The sequence below is a fragment of the Lasioglossum baleicum genome, chromosome 11 (assembly GCF_051020765.1).
Source record: "Lasioglossum baleicum chromosome 11, iyLasBale1, whole genome shotgun sequence".
Classification (NCBI taxonomy): domain Eukaryota; kingdom Metazoa; phylum Arthropoda; class Insecta; order Hymenoptera; family Halictidae; genus Lasioglossum; species Lasioglossum baleicum.
The window spans coordinates 1969340-1992958 of record NC_134939.1 but is presented as its reverse complement, the minus strand read 5'-3'; the positions used below and the strand labels follow the sequence as shown (position 1 = coordinate 1992958).

General features: G+C 33.7%; 1 pseudogene; it reads right to left on the bottom strand.

Annotated features, from left to right (window-relative positions):
- Window positions 1–1719: 1719 nt before the first annotated feature.
- Window positions 1720–19900, bottom strand: LOC143213632 (cytochrome c oxidase subunit 3-like; annotated as a pseudogene).
- Between the last annotated feature and the right edge of the window lie 3719 nt (window positions 19901–23619).

Below are 23619 nucleotides of genomic sequence, written 5' to 3'. Positions count from 1 at the left end.
TATTTGCTGAAATGTTTATGTGAAACATTTTCGGCTCAGCATCCATTCTTCTGATTTATTAATCATACAACATAAAATGAAAAATGAATATCATTTTTTCAAATGATTATCATTAGCTTGAAAAATTCAGTCAGCTTCAAGATTGATAAGTATGTATTGCGAAGAACACATATAAATAAATTCTTCTTTATAAGTTTTTCGCACTATTAGACTTTTTGGATGTATGCGTGTAAACTTCGATAACTAAAAAGGAAACCTAGAAAACATCAACGCAGAGTCCAGGACTTAAACAATTGCTCTCTTGGATTTTAAAATAAAATTAATTGTCCTCTCACGGTTCCCAGCTGGGTGCTTAAAAACGGCCACAGAATTAATTTCGCACTTGAAAAAATAATTATTGTCGGACCCGAGTATTTTGCACAAAATTTCTAAGTATTTTGAGCAGTTTTAATTACATTGCTGACTCACTTCATACTTTACCACATTAATCTCTATAATCTATAATGAATGTATAGTCACTGGTTTACAATATAAAATTGTAAACAACAAACAAAGCACATTATCATTGAACTCGTCTTGACACCAGCTACAACACTATGAAGTTAAAAATATATGCTGTCATTTAAAAAGCATCAATGACCTTCAGAAGACCTTGAAAATGGCAACAATCAGAAAACTTTTTTGTATCATCATATTTGCCACCTTGAACAGTACAACTTTTCTCTGTAACATTTTCTTCTATCTTCAAGTCTAACTGATCTATTTAGGTGGCCTGTTTCTCGTGAATCACCCGGTATATACGAGGAAAGAAATCAATCGAAGATTCATCGGGAGTATTTTGTTTTTGTTTAAAAAATAGGCTAGGTTATGTTATATTTTAACTAATATATCCTTTAGGTTTATATGTATATGGTAGTAAGCACCCTAAGGTTGTAGAAATTAAATGTAAATTTTACTTTATATAAATTTAATAAATTCATTTAAATATGTTACAAAATCATTCAATTCAAAGACTAAAAATTAAAATTATTGAAAAGATAAATGAAGTGTAAATTGATATTACAGAGAGGCTACTTAATAAATTTACGATAGGAAGAAATAAGATAATTTCTACATGAAAGATAAAAAATTTTAGGGTTATAATATAAAAATGGTTGGAAAAAGGAAGATGTGCTCTAGTAATAGGATCAAATCCACATTCTAATGGAATAATTTTTTCACGGTCTTTTTTTAATGTTATTGATAATAAAAAATTAAGTAATGTAATTATCAAGGAAATAATAAATGAAATAAAAATTAATATAATATTATATTATAAATTATATATATATTTTAAGTAAATCTTTTGTAATTGGAAATTAATTATATGTATATTATATTATACTATACTAGGGGGCTCCGCCCCCTGCTCGCTTCGCTCGTCAACCCCCGCTTCGGGTCACGGTTTCGCCGCTCTCTCTCTCTCTCTCCGGTTCTCTCTCTTTGAAAAATACACACTGTCACGGCGCGGCGCGGGCGCTCAATTTTCAGTTCCCCTTCGGACGGCAACCCGCTTCTCAATTTTCGGTTCCCCTGCAGAAGGCAACCCGCTCGGCGTTTTAGGGCCTCAGAAACCACAAAACTATTTTATATGATAGAAAGATTATATGTATATGTATATTATATTATATTAATATATTCATCATTAGATTAAAATATATAGAATAAGTCAGATAATGTCTACAAAATGTCAGTATCAAGTTGCTGCTTCAAAATGAAAGAATGAACTAGACTTGTGAGTAAAAATATAACACCTGATATTACATGAGGTCCGTGAAATCCAGTAGTTATAAAAAAAATTGAACCAAAAATTCCATCATTAAAGGTGAAAGGGGCTTCTGAATATTCAATTATTTGAATAAATGAAAAATAAATTCCTAATATAATAGTTAAAATAAGAGGGACTATAGATTTTTTTTTTATTATTGGCTAATAAATTATGTCTTCATGTAATCGTAAACACTGAAGAAATTAAAATAATAGAGTTTAATAACGGGATATCATAGGGATTAAATATATGTAATAATATTTTTGGGGTGTCATGTTATTCCAATTTCAATATTTGGGGCAATAGCACAATGTAGGTATGTTCAAAAAAAAGAAATAAAGAAAAATAATTCTGAAATCTCTATAAAAATGCAGTGCTGACTCACTCACTCACCTATCAACGCCCAGGCTGAACCCTTGGACCTAGAAAGCTGAAATTTTGCACAGAGGTTTCCTTCATGTGATCTGTACAAGAGATAAGAAAGGATATTTCGAAATTCAACCCCTAAGAGGGTGAAAAGGGGTTGAAACGTTTGTATGAGGAATATATTGTTCGTGGTAGGATTTGCTTGATACTTGGTCTGAATGCTCTTTGATACAAATAATCAAACACCTATTTCGGCATTTTGAAAAATTCAACCCCTAGGGGGTGAAAAAGGGTTGCAACTTTTGTATGAGGAATATTTTGTTCGTGGTCGGATTTACTTCATACGTGGTCTTAATGCTCTTTGATATAATTAACCAAACACCTGTGTTTCGGCATTTTAAAAAATTGATCCCCTGAGGGGGTGAAAAGGGGTTGCAACGTTTGTGTGAGGAATATTTTGTTCGTGGTCGGATTTACTTCATACTTGGTCTTAATGGTCTTTGATATAATTAATCAAACACCTGTTTCGGCATTTTAAAAAATTGATCCCCTGAGGGGGTGAAAAGGGAGTTTGAAACTCTATAGGGGTGAATGGGAGGTTAAAAGGTTTTATGGAGAAACAATATCAATTTCCGAGGGCATTAAACAGTTTCCTATGCGAGCGAAGCCGCGGGCACAAAAAAGCTAGTAATAAATAAAATTATTCCAAATTTTAATAATTTTAAAACATTTAGTGAATGATATCCTTGTATAGTTCTCTCTCGAATTACATCTCGTCATCATTGAAATAAAATTATTAATAAATTTATTAAATTAAATAATATTAAATAGAAATTAGAGGAATTAAATCAGTAAATTACACTAAATAAGAATTCTTCAGGAAGTTATTAAGGGTTAAGGGCTAATTGTGACTACATGAAAGGGGTGATTATGAGAGATTTTCATTAATTAGATTCATTAAAATAATAGATACTGAAATTTCTAGAAAAAGTAATAAATTTTGAATTAAGAATAGTAAAATTATATGTGGTATTGATTCTAAAGTAGACCCTAATAGTGACAGGAGAAGATGGCCTGCTAATATATTTTCAGATAATCGGATAGCAAGAGTTCATGGGCAAGAGTTAATATGTATAAAATTAACAATATAACAAAATAGGCTAGATTGCTATTTGTTTGGTAGAACTGCAATATAAATTTTCGATGAACCTGTGTCCACAATTAGAATATGTTTATTTTGAACTCCAATTTTTGTTACATATTCCAAACCTGTTCAAGTAACCGTAACCCAACAAAAACATTCTGTAAACAGGAGCCAAGTTCTTATGGCCGTAAAAAGTTGTGAGATCAAACAAAATACGGCCAAGTTCGTTAGCTTAGAAAAATAAAAATAAAAATTAGTTAAAAAGAACGCTATTTTAGTTTGAATAATTTAGCCCTCCATGTGACTCTTTAAAAATTAAATAGCGTTCTTTTTAACTAATTTTTATTTTTATTTTTCTAAGCTAACGAACTTGGCCGTATTTTGTTTGATCTCACAACTTTTTACGGCCATAAGAACTTGGCTCCTGTTTACAGAATGTTTTTGTTGGGATTTCATCAATTTTTGTTGAAATTTCATCAATTATCAAGTAGGTATCAAAGATTAACACTCTGCCGATGAATTAGAACCCAACTTTACCTAGATTTTTTTTATATAATTTTAGTGTCATTTTCTACCTTATTATAATCTACCAGTTTGAGGTTTTTGCCACTACCTCGAATGGCGCTATACGGACGTTTGAAGAGAGCAGATGATTCTTTCCGGAATTTACACGGTTCCTTATGGGAAAAGCGGCATATTTCATTTTCTCCATACATAACCTATTTCGTTTTTTTTTTTAACACAATCCCTTTAAGGTGTAAAATTTCAAACTTTGATAATTATTCCTCTGAGTGTTTGTTATGGTGGACCTATGTACCAAATTTCAAGCTTGTAGGTCAATGGGAAGTACCCAAAAGGTTTTGATGATCTGTCAGTCAGTCAGTCAGTCAGTCAGTCAGTGACAAATTTAGCGATTTTTGAGGTCCTATATCTCGGAACCTACTAATGTTGGAAGATTAATGTTTTGTCAATATTGAGACATGATAGCATTAACAAGTGTACAAAATTACATCTCTCCATCTGCCTCCAGTGTCGAGTTATAAGCCTCTAAAAAACGGCTAAGTTGTTTCGTGTAAAAGGAGGTAGTGCAAGAACTTGGCTGGTGCACTACCGTGCACCTAGATATATGTATGTACATATGTATATCTTCTCAAAGTTTGTTTCTTGAAGACAAAAATGGAATGGCATTCGTAAAATAAAACATACGTATAAAACAAAGAGATTGCATTATGTTATAAACTCTAAAACTCAAGTTATCAATGGAAAATGACATTTTCAGAAGCTGCTGTAAATAACAAGAAAATGTATAATCCTGTAACCTTTTCTTTTACAGAATAGTATTTTTTTAGGAACATATAAAATTGTTCAGAATGATATTTGTTTTGTGACCTGTAAGTATGAATTTCGCAATGTCAGGAACGTTGCTCCTGTCGAGTAAGACGTTCGAGTCTAGGAAGGAAGTACATATGTTTATTATTTATAATATGCATTTAGTTAAACAGACTATTTGAATTTTATTTAATTCGCGATTAGGATTAAAAATAGTATCTTAACCAGGCTTGTGCGAGAACCCGAAATCTCGGGTTCGGGTCGGGTCGGGAATTTTCGGGCGAGAACTGTCGGGCTCCCGAACGTATGATACGCTTCGGGTTCTCGAAAGTATCCGGCTACCTATGTCCTTTTCGGGTTCCCGAAAGTATCCTGCTTCCTCTGTCTGTTCGGGACCCCGAAGCTATCCGACTACATCATACGAACGTATCGAGATTATCAACAAAAAGAGACGGTAGATTGATTGATTGTATATCGATATCGATGTAGATATTATGTAGGTAGTTAGGTTAGAATGGTTAGATCGTTTCGACGTGTCAAAGTCAAAGACGCTGTGCCGCGCGCCGCGCCGTCTACCGTCTCTTTTTGTTGATAATCTCGATACGTTCGTATGATGTAGTCGGATAGCTTCGGGGTCCCGAACAGACAGAGGAAGCAGGATACTTTCGGGAACCCGAAAAGGACATAGGTAGCCGGATACTTTCGAGAACCCGAAGCGTATCATACGTTCGGGAGCCTGACAGTTCTCGCCCGAAAATTCCCGACCCGACCCGAGCGTCGGGTTTCCCGAGATTTCGGGTTCTCGCACAATCCTGATCTTAACACTTCAAAATATGATTGACGCGATCGTCAAAAGTTGTGCACACCGAAAACGAGAAGTTTGAATCTATGATATGTGATTGATAGACTGCGGATCTTTATACATACTCATGCACAATAAAAATGTTCTGCATTGATTGTGGGGGGAGGGGGTTTCAGGAATAAAATAAAAATTTATTTCATCTCTTAATGACTTTGTGACACTGGAAACAACATTACAATATTCTTAAATTCTTCTAATCTTTTAGTGTTTTATATCTCATCCTACCAATTTCTTCATAAATGCACAAAGATCCGCAGTCTAGTGATTGGCACTCCTTATTTACAAAAAAAAAACCAAAGTTATAGATAATATGAAAAGCTGACCGCGAAATATATGTTTCGAAAATGAGATTATACAAACAACGTAAAAAGGCAATGTTCGTGTTTTCGTCAACGATAAAACTGTAGAACGATTTACTCTTTGAAAGGTGGTGCAGCTCATTTTAGTACCAAAGCAAACATAATCAAGCCACTTTCGCTCCAACTTTGCCAGCCACAATAAATGATACAAGATCATATTTATCATGAGATATGAAGGATTCACAAGATGAGGTCTTCCAATCTCCCGAGTCCTCTCATTTCGCAGTGTTACGTAAGTAACATCCAGTTCCATAAGCTCCAACTTAAGTATTTATATTGCTATGTACTTCCGCGCAGAGTCACTCTACCAATTTTCAGTACGGCTTCTTCATTCACTATTCTTGTTTACCGTCATTTTTGGCGACCAAGGAACTATAAACGCAAACTAATCAAAAGCAACATATTTTCTTTGAAAACGGAATCATAGTTTTTCTTCCCTTTGATTCTTCTTGTTTATTATCTCATTCTTATGAATTTCGTGTATTGATAACAGATACAAACTTCCCATTTAATGATTTTACTAGTTTCTAAATTTCAAATAGCGTTACTGGCAAGGAAGTTACCGAACCGGTAAATTCAAAAAATAATAATACTTTGCACACAAGTAGTAGTTAGTTATGTACTACAATACCTAATACAAATCTATTATTAGTTAATTTTTTTATTAAATTGAATCAGCCCTTGAAAAAATTTCAATATTTTCTTTTTCGTGAAATATCTGAAAAACAACAAATGATATTAAAAAAAGTTCAAACGAAAGTTGCATAGTACTATTGTGTCTACCAAACTGTGTAACCAAAAATTTTTAAATGCATTTCTAAAAAAAAATTTTTCACGAAAAAGAAAGTATTGACATATTTTCAAGGGTTAATTTCACCTCTCTAATGCGAGAAGTAGGACGAAAACATTGGGTTGTTTTAGGCATAACTTACTCTACTTGTACGCAAAGTGGTATAACTTTTTGAATTTTGGCTTGAGGACAGAAGTTTTCTTACTACATCGTTTTTTAAATTGACTCGCTCTGTTTATCACTAAAATGCTCGTCAATTTCGAAAGGAGAAGGTAACTAATGATATTTAAAATTGTAATCAATACTGTACTGAATGTTATCGCGCTATCGGGTTATCTTTGTAATTTTTTTGTTAACTCTTCCTTTATCGCGCACCTACCGCTAAATAGTTTATTTATGATACACGTTAATACCAACTGGAACGTAATCAATGCGATGAGTCAACCAACAATTAAGAAATTAATTCCTAGTGGTCAAACATGTGCACGCAATCAGCAATAAAGTTACATGTTTAACCAAATAAAAGTAGTTAGAAAAAAACTGCAATTTCGCACCCATACAAGTAACAAACAAATGCATTTGTTAGATGCTATATTTCATAAAACAATAAGTGTTCTTTATTGTAGGAACTATATGTAGAGTCTAGCTACAGAGAGTTAAGGATGTTGGACAAAGTTACAAAGTCATGCTCCTCTCCTTATAGCTCGATCGATTTCTCGCTTATTTTATAAGATGAGACTTTCAAAAGGTTAACAACCTTTCCCAACACACACAGAACTCTTCATAAATCTAGGTAAAATCTACTGTAAAAACTAGTTCTCCTGTATCCAACAATAAGAAACAACTCATGTGTAAACTTGTAATACACTAATTGAGACGTTGCATAGTGGGCTAGTAACGTCATTTCAAGGTTTAATGTTATGTTATTATATGTATACTTGAATTGCAAAATACAACCCATCAGTATACATATGCTTCTTCTATCGATCGTATTTGCTGTTAATAAATTTTTAAATGTTTTCGGTGCAACGGTTCGATCGTTTATTACGAATTATAAAGCAATTTTGCTAATTGTCAAACAAAATCAACGTTTCGATCCTAGTTTGGATCTTTTTCAAGATTTATTTGAATCGCGTCTGTAAAGTAAATATGTTATAAAAATTTTTAGAAAACATAAATATTGAGTGACGATTTGATTGACAATTAACAAAATAGCTTTATAATTCGTAATAAACGATCGAACCGTTGCGCCGAAAACATTAAAAAATTTATCATCAGTATACAATTCTGAAAGAAAAAACCTTATTTTAATAAAATTATTCGGATGTCTCGAATGTTATTTTCTAATTCTGCTACAATAACAATAAAAAGGTCAGATGTTATTAAACAATACTCATGGCGAGTACGAAGCAGCTAATACACACTACCACTTACACGAAAATTATTAGTAGACTGCGGAAGTTTATGAAATTTGCAATTTTTCGAGACGATTTTTAAGAGAAGGAGGAACCAAATAAAATATTATTTTCAGTGGTAGTAGCCTTTGCAGATCTGATATATTTCAAATTTTCACTAAATTCGATCGAAGGATATGTTCTGGCATCTTTTCAAAATTTTCAGAAGCCATAATTGCATAAAGATTCGCAGTCTAATTATATTAGTGTTTCATACGGTAATAAACTATTTTTCTTACAATTGCGTCTAAAAATAGTAAGTAATAATTAATGCGAATTTAGAAGTATTGTCCAGTGTTTGAAATTCTTGAATATTTAGAAGAATGGTTATCCCCGGTTGCTTAACATTTTGAACCTATCGGTTGTACTATGAAACAACGAGAAAAATTCTGCAAAAAGTGCCTGCAATAGGGCAGCGCACAGTGTGACAAATGTCCATTTTAGCTGGACAAAATTCACTTTCAAATAAACAAAAACTAATTGTGCCAGTATAATCTAAAATAACCGTGTATTAAAACGCTTGAATATTAAAACTTAAAATGCCTTTGTTGAATGTTTACAGAGTGTGTAAACTTTACCTTAAAGACGGTTAACCTATAAATGAATGGCCACATCTCCATACGCGCTAGAAATATTTACAAATTTACTAGGGAGTATTTAAATTTCCCATATATGATGGATATAGTATCTCAAACTATGTATTTTAACTTTAATAATTCCAAATTATCGATAACTTTTCTCTACTTTTGTAAATAAAATGTCAAAGATGGTACTTATTATTTTTCCACAGAAATTTCCATGTTGCTACTCTTCGTTAATGAATTAGTATATGTTCCACCTCGCTTCACGCGATGATTTTTACATATCATAAAGTAGAGACTCTCTACTTTATTTTAATACCAAAATTGACTTGCAAAGCGTTGCAAAACTGTACTAATTTTTACAATGAAGTTGCGTCGTTTTACACTCACGCTCGAGACAATCACAACCAGAACGTGATTGTGTGCTAATAAAAAAATAAATAATAAAACATATCTTGTTTTAAAATGTATCGTTTTACCTGTAATATAATAGACGTTTATAGTTAATATTTTTCCAAAAAAGATATTAAAAAATCAATTGATTTCACTGCTATAACAGGAGATTGTTCCCTTAAATAAAAATTATTTAGAGCTAATGTGCAATGTAATGTATGCACAGTAAACAGAAGTACTCGTACTGACAAATGATTTCGTCGGCCACGTACGTACTATAATTTTATTCTTTTACTTTTTATTTTTCTAAATATTTCCTGCCTGTTATCTATTTTGTTTTTTATTTTTATTTAGCTGCAAACCCAAAGTAAAAAATATTAGGTCATAACATAAATACGTTTACATATATTCTATTTACATTTTTTTATAAGCTAGTAGTTTTATAAAACAGTGAAATGATAGTGTTGCATTTAAATTGACCAGAAGTGGCTTCTTATTTACCACAGACATTGTATATTAGTAATAAGTCATAAACAAACTCTCATAATTAGAAAATGTTCATACATGAAACCGAACGTTACTATTGAATACTTTGATTTTGATCTCTGTTATTTCTTTTTTATTATTTATATTTTTATGTTATTATATTTGCATTAAAATAATAATCTATAATATGATGCAGATTTGTTATTTATAAATTGAAATTATACTAAACCAAAGAATAATTCTTTCCCGGTAGAATATGTCTGAACCTCCAAATAATAAATTAGTAAATTATATTTACATTCTCTTGGTCCATAATTAAAAATGACGTCTACTTTGATAATATCTACTACTTAACAATCTTCAATCATCCTGTGCTACATTTTGCGCCATTTTACTAACTTTGTTGTATTTTATATTTATGCCATTCGAGTGACAGTTAACGAGCAAAATGTGCTGCCATCAAAGTGTTAAGTGAATATAAATTGCAATACTAGTTCTAGTTCTTGCAATTATAAGTGGAGAAATGTTAAGAAATGTGTAAGAAGGAACACAACTCTACATAGAGGAAAACAAGAAGAAAATTGAATGAAAGTACGTAAATGGATGTAATTGAATGAATATATTTGCGTGTAGAATTACAGACGCCGCGTGTTCGTTTGCATATCTGCAATCACGTCCTGCAACATTTCCATTTGTATTTCAAACTTCTCTTTATCATACGGATCTGGATAATTAATGTTCGCGTTAGTAATTAATTATGAACTAGAGAATGTGTTGATTTCAATATCTGTAACGTTATTAATCTCTATTTCAGTATCACTAAGGTAATTTGTTGCATTGGAAGTGCGAATCTAAGTGTTTATTCGATTCATATAATCCAACGAATCAAGATTCTTTTGAAACCTATTGGAAACACTCCACGTCAGTGGCTTTACATTATTATTTGTAAAGTTACTCTGCCCCGCGTATTACTTTTAACGAATACATTCTTTATATTAATACATATACGTTTACAGCAAAAATTGGCGATTATCGGCAAAAACTATTCCATTAAATATTGTCCGGCATATACACTCCTCAAAAGAATTAAGGGATCACTTGTGCGAACCCGAAAAATTGGTCCCACTTTACATGATCATAACCCCTTGAAAAATTGCCGTATCTATATCGTTAAACAATGGTTTGAAAGCCTGAAACCTCTAGTTTCAGATGCTCTGTTTCGAATTGTTGCTATGTTGGTTTTTTACAAAGTTATAGCGAGATGAAGACAACATTGACGGTTAACAAAAATTTTGTGCAACTTTGGAACATCACACGGGGAGCAACAAATTTTTTTGATAAATCGCGTTGATATCATTTGGAAGGGCTATCTTTCCTGTGTAAATTGTGTGGTTGTTGAATATTGTGCGATTTTTTTATTCGAGTTATTCAACATTGAAGTAAATATGGGCTTTTTAACTTTAACTGGCTTCAGAAAGAGAAAAAATGATCGTAGAATCTTGTGCAAAAAAGCAATAGAAAGAGCGTTTCTTCCTCTTCAAGGCACTCCTTTTGTTTTTTCAATTTCATTAACATTTCAATATGCCAGTTTAAGTGATGACTACAAAGATATACAACTATACATAGATTTTCGACTGGTTGAGCATCACGAAAAAATACTGTGATACGCCAAAATTTCCAACAGAAAAAGTCGTCACAAAAGAATACCATGGACCACGCCGTTTGTAACACAGTCGAATGTCGTTCGAGCAAAGCCAAAGACATTTGAATGCAAAAAGGAAAATAAAACCAAGGATCTGAAAAGAATAAGGGAAAGGAAACGGCGCGACTTCAAGGAAGTGCAGAGAAGTTTTATCATGCATCGATTCTGAAATGCAATTGTTCCTGGAAATTCCGTAATGAAAGATTAAATGTACTATTGAGAAGTACGGCTTTTTAATCAGTATACAAGGTGTACTAGATAAAGTGTGACAAGCTGTTTTTTCGGAATCTAATGAAGATATGGACTTAATTTTTTTTTTAATTAAATGGTTAAGGAGGGCTAATATTTTAATATGTACATATTTAATTTTTTGGAATAATTTTTTGGGAGAGAAAGGGGCCCCCAACTCAAGTTCCACAACAAAAAATTTAGTGAAACCTATGCTAAAACGGATAGAAGGTGTTATACAAACACCTCCGATCAAAAGTATGTGGACACTTGTTCAATTCTCCTCATGGAAGAAAAAGAATCATCAAGGGATTTAATCAAATTTCATGCGACCTGCTTTATACAGTGTTGGAGAATTTATCTGAGCATTTGGAACAAACATTATTATTTACTGCATAGTTACTAGTGTTCCTGATTTCTCAACATTTTTCATTTCTCCAGAAATGAGAAATAAGGCTATATTTCTCGAGAATTCTCGAGGATTCTAGAGAATTTTTAATGAAATAACAAAATATTGGAAAACTTATGATATTTGGAATATCGTTGATAATATTTATCGAAAGCGCGCAGAAAACATTAACTCAATGTTTATTCCTGTCCAATATGTACATTAGGGTGGACCTAAGCTATACTTGGAGAAAAATTTTTATCGAGATACAATGCACGCAACTATCCAGTATTGTTCCTTTAGGTGAGAAAAAAATTTGTGCAAAGTTTGATATCGATCGGATCAAAGGATGACGTGGCGCACTTAAATTGAAAATTTTGAAAATTGTGAAATTCACCTTAACTATGGAACATGACACATCGTTGGATTTGTCTTTTTTTCTGAATAGCAATATAGAATAATTATATGACCTCCTTTAAATAAAAATAACGATGACCTTGAAATTTCGAAATATGATTTCCAAAAAATTTTTATTTTGCCATTATATTCACCTTATTGAACAGTGCAAATTTCTCCTCTGATATTGTTTCGTATAATCACAAGTAACAGAGATATTTAAATACCTACATTAAAGTGTAGCATGTTTTGACTGATGGTAGGACATACAGTTAGGAGCACACCTGATTCCACACACTTCAAATCAGAACAACTTTTTCATGAATGGACCAAACGACTTCAATTTCTCTGAAAGGCTAGAAGAATTAGTTTAGTAAATGATGTGTAAAAAATATATTGAAAAAATGCATTTGGACAGAATTATGAAAAACAATAGTAAAAATTGATTTTTACAACTTTTTTAGCTGGACCAATAACGACAATTCAAAAGATGTGTCTGGTGAACTGATATAAATTATAGTATACGCTCTGAAATTTCATTGAAATTAGTTAATTGGTGTGCGAATTATAAACGATCAAAAGTGTTAAAAATTGCAATTTTTCAAAATTTTCGGTCTTTTTACCACTTTTGATCGTTCATAATTCGTAAACCAATTAACCAATTTCAATGAAATTTCAGAGCGTATATAATTTATACTGGTTGACAAAAGACATTTTTTAAATTTTCGTTATTGGGCCAGCTAAAAAAGTTGCAAACATCAATTTTTAGTATTGTTTTTCACAATTCCGACCAAATGTATTTTTTCAACTTACTTATTACACGTCATTTACTAAACTAATTCTTCTAGCCTTACAGAGAAATTGAAGTCGTTTGGTCCATTCATATAAAAGTTATTCTGATTTGTTGTTGTATGTGTTTGTTCATTTCCGAAAATATGTTATAAAATAAATGAGATTCATAAGAATTTTCCTAGGTTTAAACTCGAGAAGTACTGTACTTTCTCGAGAAATGAGAAATATCCAATTACAAAATTTCTCGAGAAATTCTCGAGAAGGAGCACTAAAAGTTACATAGAAAAGGCCTAGTTTCATATACCGAATAGTTGTTCTAAAAAAAATTCTTGAAAATCACTTTTGCAGTGAACACTGTTACACAAGCCTCCCTTAAAATACGTTTCGAAACATTTTCAGCGCTCTGTGAAGAGTAAATATCGTCTAATAATAATCAAATAGTACACAAATTTCAACGATAAGAGCCCACATACTTTTGAGAGGGCAGGGGGGTGGTGTACATGTAAAAGGATACACCAGGAAATATTAAAATTAGAATTATTAATTGTTATTACGTAAAAATGTTACGTAGTAAATAGGTTTATTTTTTGCCTTTCGGCCTCAAAATGAGGGTACATGTAGAACGTCCCATTTTACGTTTTCCAAATAATTTTTTACACATTTTGCAATATGGAGTCGCGCATTGTCATGTGGAAAAATGACTTTATCGTGTTTTTGGGCGTATTCTGGTCGTTTTTTTTGCAATGCTCGGTTCAATTTTATCAATTGTTGCCTGTATCGATCGCCAGTAATGCTTCTGCCAATTGTTTCAACGTTTGAGTTGAGTCTTCGTCCAATAATGCATGCAAATCTGCATTTTTCAAACTGTTTCGGCTGTCCTGGACGATCCTTGTCTTTTATATCAAAATCACCACTTTTAAAGCGTTTAAACCATCGTTTACAAGTTTTTTGGGTTGGAGCATGTTTACAATAAGCTCAACCAACAATCGATAACTTTCAGCAGTCGTTTTCTTCAAATGAAAGAAGGTTAATTAAACTTCCCCGCAAAACGTCTTTTTCTGGTACAAAATTCGACATATTTAAAGCTATGAAAAACTATGTTTTTTGCACAATGACAATTAATAACGATCTGGCGTTTGATGGGGTATGTTTACCCTCCGAAACGCCATAGACGTCATTAGTCTATACCAACAAATGTATTAGTAACGTCATTTCTTAGCAAAATCGACATTATTAACCGAAACACCGATTAGCTTGTGTAAATTGACCGACTTCGTGAAAGATAAGTACTTTTACTATTGTGGACTCGACCTGTGGATGTATAGTATACTGTATATGTAATATTGTATGCATTGGAAATGTTTACCAACAGGAATAGTGGTATTGACTCCACAGTGAAATCCGTCGAGTTGCAACTGGATCAAGTGCAGGCGTACTTGACAAATATTCAAACTTATTTTTCTTGAAAAATAAACCCTCATATTTCATGTAGCTCGTTTTTCATGTAGAATCGCCCCTAGCTCGCTTGTGCCACTGGTTACGGGACACTCTGTACAGAGAGGCCGGTTTTAATTTTTAAATGACAATTACTTGAATGCTATACGTTATATAAAAAAACCACGCGCGGCAGAAGTGAAACTTCTTGCAGTCTAGTAATGTTTAGAAGTAAATTAAGATTGGAATGGTAAATAATCCTAATGAAGCGACAACAAGATCAGGAACAACTCTCGATGCAGTATTTGTAAGATATTTAGACAAAATTGAATCAAGAATATTTATATCATAATTTAACTGTCACAAGCCGATTGTTTCAATGATAGAATCATAGAAAATCATAGAAAAAATAATGAACGATCAAAATTTGCGACGCAAAGAAGGAGAGCGTATGGGAAATGCTATGTGAACTATGTCTGTTTCTTTCCCATATGCTCTCCTTCTTTGCGTCGCAAATTTTGATCGTTCATTATTTTTTCTATGATTTTCTATGATTCTGTCATTGAAACAATTGGCTTGTGATAACCGACGACAATTCGAAAACCAAGAGATCAGTCTGATGAAAAGAGTTGTATAGAGCAGTCGAGATAGCGAATCGAATAGAGTAGACGAGAAGTGATAGAACAATGTGTTGTACGAGTTGTAAATTGTTAACGTCCTTTGTTAATTGTAATAAATCGTCTATTACCGTTCGCGTTGTCAAATTAATTTGTCTCGTCCGAAGTCAACGAAACCACATCCACGTTGACGAACAGATCCTACTTTGCAGTTGGATAACATAGAATCAACCTCCAGCTACTTTCACATGCAGTTTCTCATCGGATTTTGTTCCGATTGAAAGATTCATAAACAATTATACAAATCCTTATTCTAAACTAACCTGAACAATTTTCAGAAGTGAAACTTCTTGCAGTCCAGTAATGTTTAGAAGTAAATTAAGATTGGAAATGGTAAATAATCCCAATGAAGCGACAACGAGGTCAGGAACAACTCTCGATGCAGTATTTGCAAGACATTTAGACAAAATTGAATCAATTGTTTCAATGATAGAATCATAGAAAATCATAGAAAAAATAATGAACGATCAAAATTTGCGACGCAATGAAGGGGAACGTATGGGAAAGAAAGAGACATACATAGTCATTAGCATTTCCCATACGCTCCCCTTTTTTGCGTCGCAAATTTTGATCGTTCATTATTTTTTCTACGATTTTCTATGATTCTATCATTGAAACAATTGGCTTGTGATAGCTAAATTATGATATAAATATTCTTGATTCAATTTTGTCTAAATGTCTTGCAAATACTGCATCGAGAGTTGTTCTTGACCTCGTTGTCGCTTCATAAAGATTATTTACCATTTCCAATCTTAATTTACTTCTAAACATTACTAGACTGCAAGAAGTTTCACTTCTGCCGCGCGTGGTTTTCCACGTGTATGTTTTTTTTACTTACCTGACACCTGTTAAAATTTTTCAGATTAGTTTAGAACAAGGGTTTGGATAAATGTTTATAAATCTTTCAGTCGGAACAAAATCCGATGAGAAACTGCATGTGAAAGTAGCTGGAGGTTGATTCTATGTTATCCAACTGTAAATGTTCACAAATTAACTCTGGTTAATTAGTTATTAACAATTGTTGTGCGGGCTGATTGTTCCGGAAGTTCCCATAATGCGTAAGACAAGGAACTGTGCGACAAGGACAGACATACATAACATACCACTTCTCCAAAATTTGTTAATAACTAACAATTTAAGCATCAAACCTGCATAAAACTGAAATGGGAATGTAGCCAAGGCTTCATTTTACATTCTACAATCTTAAAAGTTCACGAATGGAGTCTTTAAAGTTAGTAAATTAATTATGAAAATGTTACTTGTCAAACTATTCGAGGTTATTCGCGAAATTTCGTCACGTCCGCAACGTTCGACCGCCGCGTTACTTCCGTAACACTAGAAAATTGTAGCCCCGTCAGCAAAGAAGTTTCACTTCAAAATAGTATAGATTATAAATGAATGGGGTTCTAAGGAGACCCCGCAATTATACAGTTTCTCATACGATCATAATGCGGTGGAGCGCCGTCAAGTACGGAGCATTGGTATCAGGGCGTGTAAAATGTCTGTAAATCTATGTATATTTTCCAGTAAACATGGTCTGCATTTCAAGAAATTCCAAATATTAACCTTTAACTAGCCCCGCCCTGAATTTTCACGTAACTACCCGCCCAATATTGGTGTACTTTTTACACCAGTGCATGTAGTTAAAGATTAATGTATTCTGATCAAAAACATCACCTAAAATAATAGTTTTTTAAAATGAAGAGCTTAAAACTTTCTTGTAGATAATACCGTGATGTATCGATTTAAACATTGAAAATATACGATTCTATTTAAAAAAGCGCATGTCACCTTTATTGTATAAAATTTACGTGTCCATCTATGTATGCAGAAACTATTTACACCAGACAGTGACATTTCCTTCTCCATCAAAATCATGATCTTTGTTTGTCGACTGTCCGTACCGCGTATTTACCAGATGACCAATAATGCTTGTTTTTTAAATTTATCTGCCCGTGATTTGTAAACGAAGCTTCACCAGTAAATACTTTATTTAAAAATGCTCTGTCGTTTATCAATTGTCTCAATCCCCACTCGCAAAAGTTTACACGATTTACAGAGTCTCTACCATGAAGTTCTTGGTGAATTGATAGGTGAAAGGGGTGAAATTTTTGTTCACATGGAGTATTTGCACTACACATTTTTGACTAATGCCACTTTCTCGTGCGATTTGCCTCGTACTAGCATCAGGGTTTGTATCCATTGCTGCCAGAGCATTAATTGTGTTTGCTTCATTCCTTACAGTCCTCACCTACGTACATTTTTTATTTTCAACATTACCAGTTTCACGGAATTTATTTATCAAATTGGAGTAAACGGAAACTGATGGACAATTACGATTAGGAAATCGGTCCTTGTACAACCGCACTGCTTCTCTTAAACACTGTTGAGTTTCTCCATAAATGAAAATCATATCAATCTTATCTTCCTTCGAGTAACGCATTGTGAAACGTTCATCGATAAACTGATAGATTAGAAATTTTAGAAACAGTGGAAATCTGATAGCAAGAAGGTCTTCAGAGTAATTAGTAGTTGACAAAACACGATTCTGTACAAACGCATAGGTGAAGGTATATCATAAATGTCTTCCTGTCAACACCGAATCTGTTATTATGTTGTGTATTGCGATACATTTGAATGTATAGCAGCTCAAGGGAATATTTTTGAACATTTTGCGTAACAGAAATAAAGCAAATGAATCTTACACGTTCAATTTTATTTATTCCATATTTCTCGGTTGAAGGTCATTTGTAGGTCATATTGTGTTACATGGACGAATTCGTTATTTTGTCAGCTGCAACGTTACGTTAACGAAGACATATGATTCCATGTAAAAAAACATCGATGACCTTGAAATCTCATTAAAAAATGAGCTTGAAAATGTTTTTCCTTACACCGTTACATGTGGCCCTTCAAACAGTGTAACTTTGTCCTAAGAAGCTTTTTTGAACAACGAAAAGGAACGTAGATATTTTGGTGTTCTGTTTCTTCGGACTCATCATGTATAACATGTATACAGTATGTATACATATACATAGTATTCAAGTAATTTTCATTTAAAGATTAAAACCGGTCACTCTGTGTGTACAGACTATCTTTCTAGTGAAATTTTCAGTAATGTTAAGTATGTTAAGTGAATACATGAAACAAGTTGTTGCTCGTATTTTTGTATTCTACAGTGAGAGTCGAAAGTAAGTATACACCTCGAGAGCACGGCATTTATTTAACAATTATTAGATATATGTTACATTAATGAACAAGTTATTTGAAAAACATAAAGTGTAGATTGATGGTAATTAAATGTAGAAAACGTAATTCGATCTATAATAAATAATATTTGAGACGCAACTGTTACGAGCCGAGGGCTGGCGGATAGACGTGACCGAGGTTTGTTCGTATGAACAGGATTGTCGTGAACTAGCCGGTGCCTGTTTCATCACCGGGTGTCACAGGATAGGTTTTCGTGGACTAGCAGATGTCTGTTTCACCACCGGGTCGCCACTAGATAGGAAATCGTGAACTAGCCGATGTCTGTTTCACCACCGGGTGTCACAGGATTTCGGAAAGAGGTAAGGTATTGGGAAGTTCAGCTCTCGTAACTTTATATAGAATTGTTGATAAACCTCGAGCGGTAAAGATTTATCGATATGAGTGAAATGCTAGCTACTGGAGTTTAAAGGATGTAGGAAAGATATTGAAGACTCTCAATTATCTAATATAAAGAGTATAATATATTCTTTAGAGAAATGGAAAACACTTGTAGTGTGTTGTATTATTCGCGGAAGCTAATTCCCGAGTTCTCGGTTTTGACGCACTCAGAAATGCGGGGGTAAATTAATTGACTTGACTTAAGAACCGCGTTTCGAAACTTCTTTCAAGTTAAAACGATCGAAAGGGAATCAGACCCAATCTCACTAGACGCGTACAGATTCGTGTTCAGTCTTTAACTAAGCCCGTGGTGGCCAAGCTCGAGCCCTTTATACATATGTATACTAATGAAATTGCTCAGAAAATGGTAGTGGGAGTAAACGGAAATCTGGAAGATTGTCTATGTTTCCCAGATGTATGCACTTTCCCATTAGGGGAAATTTATTTGGGCATGCGAGCTGGACCTCCTGCATGAACACGTGGTTTCAAAAAGGGAGCAAAAGTCACGTAGGCAAAGCTTTCGTACGTCACACAACATACAATAGTTGAGGATCTGTAAAAATATGACTAAAAAGTGACTATACACAACTAATCAAGAATAATTTATCTTCATTTATTAATAAAATTACGTACATTTAATACTTTGTTGGTCCACCTTTAGCTTTAATTAGGGCAGCTAATCGTCCTGGCATGGATTCAACCAACTTACGTGTTGTTGAAACAGAAATATCATTCCATACATTTAGTAGTTCGATTTCAAGGTTTTCCTTGTTCGTAATTTTTATTTTGCGTAAGTTCAAATCTAATATTTCCCACAAATTCTCTGTTACATTAAGATCTAGGGACTGCGGTGGAGAATTCAGTTGATTTGGAGCATTTTGTTGCAACAAATTCCTAACAATCTTTGCTGTATGTTTAGGATCTCGATCTTGCTGAAAGATCCACGAATCTGGCAACTGAACTCTTCTAACACTTGCAGCTAAATTTGTTCTTAAAATATTTAGATATTGAAAACTGTCCATCGTACTGTTCATAAAAGCTTCTTTGACTCCAGAGGCTGCCATGCTTGATGGTTCTAACAAGATTTTTCATTCTAATTCCGTGTTTCTTTTCCTCCAAATTTTTGGTTGCCTTTTTCTTCCAAAAATTTCAAATTACTTTCATCAGTGAATAATACGGTGTTCCAAATTCGAGTGGTTCGTTTATGAATTTTTCTGCGAATTGGAATCGCAAAACGCGATTCTTTGCACTTATCGTTGGTTTCTTGCGTAATACTCGGCCATGCATACCTTGAGAATTTAATGATCTACGAATTGTACTTGCACTTATAGATTTTTGTTGTATTTCAGATGTTTCTTGAGCTAACGAAACTGCACTCGTAGTGGGATCTTTTTTCACTATTCGTGTAATTAATCGGATCTATCTACTTCACTTAACTTTCTCGGACGACCGAAACGGAGAAAGTTTTTTACACTTTTTGTATCTTTATACGTGTCTATGATTTTTTTTTACAGTTCCATGACAACAATTTACTATTTTCTCTATTTTTCGACATGATTTTCCTTCGTTTCTTAATTTAACAATAGGTTTCATCGTGTCTTCTGAAGTTTCTATACGTCTTTCACTCATAATTCTATTTATGCACTAAGAACTTCAAAGTAATCAACACTGATGAAAATTTACACGAATTCATGCTCATTCAGTATACACTGCTTCTAGAGAACCACTTTACTGGACTGTCTTTCATAACAGACTAACTACTTCAGATAGGCATTTGTTTACAAAACATTGAATACGTAATTCACTAAGGATATGTGTTTATAAACGAGTGTGATACTAGAAATACCATGTGCTACATCACAACTTTGGTTTTTGCGAAATATGCTGTAAATATAATGTAGAATCTCATATGTATGGGTTGTATACTCATTTTTGATTCTTATTGTATGTCTACAGGGTGTAACAAAATTTAGTGTCATGGTTTTGGCAGATGGTTGTACGTACACCTTCTGTTCGGTGGAGATTTGTTAACATTACCGACCGGTGATTATTGCATAATTTTGAAAAATCTATGATACATGGCTAAACACTTTTTAATGGAACCTTCAGTAGCAACAGCTATTTTCATTATGAACTGACAAGTCACCCTCAATAACGTCATGTAACAGTTTCATTTAAGATTGCAATGTAAAAGAAAAATTCTATGCTTTCTTTCAGTACACCAAAATTGTTGAAAACCCTATTACTAGGCTTCCGGTAGGTAAAGTGTTAAAAGAAATTGCCGCAAAATTTACTTTAACGTTGAAATTCAAGGTAAAATTTTTTATGCTTGTATCGCATTCCACTCACCATGGGGACCAAACATAACCTAACGTACGGTTCCTTTGACAAGTTTGGTGAGTAGAATGCGATACAAGCATAAAAAAATTTGACCTTGAATTTCAAGGAAAAAATCAATTTTGCTGCAATTTCTTTTAACAAATCTCCACCGATCCGAAGGTGTACAACCATCTACCGAAACCATGACCCTACATTTTGTTACACCCTGTACATAATTACCAGTTTCTGTCCTCAGTAACGGTGAAAAAATCTCGAAACACAGAAGACATAGAAAGCTGAAATTTGGTTCACAGGTAGCCGTTAGTCCAAAAGGGATGCACAAATATGTTTTTATCCTGCGAAAATGCTTCAGGATTAATTAGCTAAAAATAAATTAGCGTCATACCTCCAGCAATAAGTCAGCCGTTGATTTTCCATCGGGAATTATGCTAGTAACTAATAATGTAGAGTACAGTATATATTCCACTCCTAAAAAGATTAATGCAAGAAAAAGAAGATGGAATATCCTTGTAGTGTGTCTGTTAGGGAATATTAAAGTATTTCCTCCTAGTATTTTTTGCAATATTGAATACGGTGGAAAGAGAATAAACGGATCACAAAGAAATTAATAATATTTGAATGATCAGTGGCCACATTAAAAAAGAAAAACATGAAACTTGTTATTTAGGATGTTCAAGGTACAGTAATTAGATATGCACATGTTTGAAATGAAACGCTACAGTAAAACTATTTATCTTTACAGGATACATTTCGAAAAATAGTTTGGCTATTTGCTTGAAGCTTTCCTTTATCATGCAATAACGAAAATTTCCATTTATTAAGCAACGCTTATTTCATTAAAAGACTTTTCTAAAATCTGTTATTTGAAGAGAAATAAATACTTGTGTTATTTAGGGCGTTTTTCTAGGTCTATCACTTACAAACACTCGACGAAATATATATTTCTCGTATTCATCCTATCAACATGGACTTCAACTACTAAAAAAACTTCATGTTAATTGTTTGTAAATTAATGATATGAAAATCTTTCGTAGGAAAAGAATCTTATTACATTGCATTCTTCTTCGTGTATGCTTGAAAACATTTGCATTTACTTTGAGTGATGTAATTGTAGTTTTGTTTCATTAGATATTAATAAGTTAACATCGACATATGTACCCCGACGGCACAGTCTGCCCGAGCCCACCGCCGGACCCAGCTAGCCGAGCCCCAGCCCGACACGTTACGGGCTAACGCAATGCTTGGCTCAGCGTTGAGACCAAATCAGGACGATTTAGCCTGGCCCCTGTGCACAAACGGGCGCGATTTTCACCTGCCGGGGGCTCGAGCCCAGAGCCTGACGGCCGGGCTGGGATTCAGCCTGTTTTTGTGAGGGCAGCACGGTATCACACTAATGTGGCCAATCAGTGCTTCGATTGGGCCCAACTTTTCTCGCGCATGCGCGACACAGGGCGGGTTGCATCAATGTGGCAGTACTTTGCAAATGCGTAGCAGTCTCCCTTGTTACCGACAAAAGTATAATAAGTTAATAAATAAGACCTTTGAGGGCGATTGCTGCCTAGATTGACCTTTATCTGGCGTTTTTGACTACTGAAAAACCCGTGTTTGTATTATCACGCAATGAGAACGCGAATCCCGCACCCTTGCAATCTTGCAAATCGGCTGAATCCTAGCCCGGCCGGCAGGACCTGGGCTTGGAGCCCTCGGCAGGTGAAAATCGCGCCCTTTTGTGCACAGGTGCCAGGCTGAAACCGAGCCGGTGTGCCGTCGGGGTACATATGTTTGATATCCATTGACTGTCCGAGAACATGATAAATTTGTTCTACGAACAGTAAATTTTTAAAGTAAACGAAGTATGTACTTTCTCCTATTGCATTTAAGAATTCAGTAAAGTGCCCTTTTATCATAAACATTTAAGATTAAAAAATACTAGCTAATGCTATCAAATGAAGCTGTTGTACGTAGGTTATATTCATTGTCGAATTTACTTATACGCGTGCGGCACAATATGGTAGAATAACGTTGGAACCTATGAAAGTCTCGATGACAAATTTCATGCTTCGACGATTGCTAGTTCTAGCGAATTTCACGGTTCATCGAAACTGTCGTTTCGATCGGGAAGTCTGCCGGCTCTATTTAATAGAGAATTAAGTTTGACAGATGTATGCCGTCTAAAGATGCATACGGGAGTTTAGAATATGGTGTGCTAGATTTTCTTGTTTAATAAAAATTCTAACAAAATATTTTCTTATTACAAACAAATTCATAATTACTTTTAATTATCATCATTGTTTTGCCCGTGCGCAAAATAGCTGCAACTACTTAAATGCATTGAATCTTTCATCGAAAAATATTTATACTTTACAAACATAAAAAAAGAAATATACATTTTTGGGGATGAAGACTTTTTAATCACTGTAACTGTAAAGAAAATAGTGCCGCA